General features: G+C 42.5%; 1 pseudogene; it reads left to right on the top strand.

The window, feature by feature from the left end:
- The first annotated feature begins 732 nt into the window (after positions 1-732).
- Positions 733-1,384, top strand: LOC105989541 (annotated as a pseudogene).
- Positions 1,385-2,778: the final 1,394 nt, after the last annotated feature.

Raw genomic sequence — 2,778 nt, 5'->3', positions numbered from 1 at the left:
TCTAGTGGTAGAGCACTCTCCTTGAGCTGAAGAGCTGAGGGACAGTGCCCAGGCCCAGAGCTCAAGCCCCACGACTGACAAAAAAAAAAAAAAAAAGAACAGAGAGAGAGCTCAACAAGAAATGTACTCATTACCTTACTCATGTCACTATAACCCCTCTGTACAGCATCTTTACCATAAAATCAAATAAAAGAACTGAAAGCAGAAGGGAATCATTGAATAGATGGATTTGATATGTCAGAAAATCCGATGAACACCTTAAATATCCAGTAGATATTTAAATTGGATTTAGAGTCAGGGTCAGTGTCTTAATCTGCTTTTGGTCACTTTGACCAATGGCCTGAGATAAATCAATTTAAAGGAAGAATGGTGTGTTTGGGCTCAGTTTTAGAGTATTCATTCCATGGCTCCATGGCCCCATTATGTTTGTGCTTACAGGGACATCATGTCCGAGTGTGGGGCAGAAATAACTGCTGATTTTATGGTGACCAGAAAGGAAAGGGGGAGGGGAAAAGGATCCAGAATCCCAATATTCCTCAGAGCCATGTCTCTACTTCTAAGGGTCCACTCCTAACGCTTCCACCGCCTGCCAACACAGCCATAGGCTGCATGCCAAGCCTTCAACACAGGAGCCCTTGTGGAGCACAGCAGTTAGCACACTTGTTCTGTGGGGAGCACACAGAAATACTGTAGGGGCTGCTGCTGCTGCAGGATCGCGACCTGGAGCATCTGAGGTGGTGAATAATAGCTCTTCAAGTCTACAATTAAAAATGGCCTCTAACAAAACTACATTGCAAAATATGGGAAAGAAACAGAATGGAAAGAGTAAAAAAGTTGAAGAAGCAGAGCCTGAAGAATTTGTTATGGAAAAAGTACTGGACCGACGTGTAGTGAATGGGAAAGTAGAATATTTCCTGAAGTGGAAAGGATTTATAGATGCTGATAATACTTGGGAACCTGGAGAAAATTTAGATCGTCCAGAATTAATTGAAGCATTTCTTAACTCTCAAAAAGCTGGTAAAGAAAAGGATGATACAAAAAGAAAATCTTTCTTGGACAGTGAATCTGATGATAGCAAATCAAAGAAGAAAAGAGATACTGCTGACAAACCAAGAGGCTTTGCCAGGGGTCTAGATCCTGAATGAATAATTGGTGCCACAGACAGCAGTGGAGAATTGATGTTTCTCATGAAATGGAAAGCTTCAGATGAAGCTGACGGTGCTGGCAAAAGAGGCGAATATGAAATGTCCTCAGATTGTAATTGCATTTTATGAAGAGAGACTAACTTGGCATTCTTGTCCAGAAGATGAAGCTCAATAATTGTTTGCATTGTTTTTTATATATATTTATACATATATATAAAATCTGAGTCTTGGTTTTTGAATTAATGGTGTGAAACAATAACTACATTCTAAAGAAAATCAAGTTTGATAATGGTTTTGAAAGTAGTGTTGGGGGAGTTGTTGAGTTTTGGTTTTTTTTTTCCTCAATAGCACTGGTTACTTTGAACAAATATAATAAAGGCTTTCTGTAGTTGCTTCCTTTATCAGAAAAGAATATTTAATTCCATGGTATATATTCTCTGCATTCAGGAACAGGTTGTGTTTTTTTTTAATATTAGGCAAATTTTTTTTTGGTCATTAATCAAAACAGCTTGTCTTTAACTGCTATGTTGAAGGACCATCCTGTATTTTGTGTGTGTGTGTGTGTGTGTGTGTGTGTGTGTGTGTGTGTGCATGTAAACAAAATACATAGGTAGTTTTTTGTTTTGGAGATTTTGCTTGTTTAGAGGTGTTGGGCATCAGACCCAGAGCCTTGCATATGTAGGCAAATGATGTATCACTGAGTTATATCCCTGGTCCTTGTTTTAGTTTTTTTTGTTGTTTTTGAGACAATGGTGCTTGAACTCTGGGCCTGGGCACTGTCCCTCAGCTCTTCATCTCAAGGCGAGTGCTTTACCACTGGAGCCACAGCACCACTTCTGGCTTTCTCTGCTTATGTGGTGCTGAGGAATCAAACCCAGGGCCACATGCATGTGCAAGGTAAGCATTCTACCACTGAGCCACCCTCCCAGCCATATGTATATGCCAGTCCTGGGACTTGAACTCAGGGCCTGGGCACTATCCCTGAATTTCTTTTGCTCAAGGCTAGCACTCTACTACCTGAGCCACAGTGCCTCTTCTGGCTTCATGCTACTAGGCAAGCACTCTATCACTGAGCCACCTTCCCAGCCCCTTGATATTTTTCAATGATTAAAAAACATAAAAACCAGTGGGTGCTGAGGCTCATGCCCATAACCCTAACTAGTCAGGAGGCTGAGATCTGAGGATTGTGTTTCAAAGTCAGCCTGAGCCTGGGCAGGAAAGACCGTGAGACTCTTATCTCTAATAAACTACCAGAAAACCTGAAGTGGCGCGGTGGCTCAAAGTGGTAAAGCACTAGCCGTGAGCAAATAAACTCAGGGACAACAGCTAGGCCCTGAGTTCAAGCCCCATGACCAACCAAAAAAGAGAGGGGGGTGGGAGAGAGGGAAGGAAGAAGGGAGGCAGGGAGCAGGAGAGAAGGGAGGGGGAACATTAGTTCAGGGCAGTACCTAGGCTGAGTTCAAGCCCAGCACTGGTACAAAGTAATACACACATACACACACACACACACACACACACACACACACAGACCACTGGGTACTGGTGGCTCATGCTTATGATCCTAGTTACTCAGGAGACTGAGATGTGAAGATCATTGTTTGAAGCCAGCCTCGGCAGGAAAATCTGTGAGGCT

The sequence above is a fragment of the Dipodomys ordii genome, unplaced genomic scaffold (assembly GCF_000151885.1).
Source record: "Dipodomys ordii isolate 6190 unplaced genomic scaffold, Dord_2.0 Scaffold56, whole genome shotgun sequence".
Classification (NCBI taxonomy): Eukaryota; Metazoa; Chordata; class Mammalia; order Rodentia; family Heteromyidae; genus Dipodomys; species Dipodomys ordii.
Note: the sequence above shows the minus strand (reverse complement) of the source record. Positions and strands in the feature narration are given on the sequence as shown.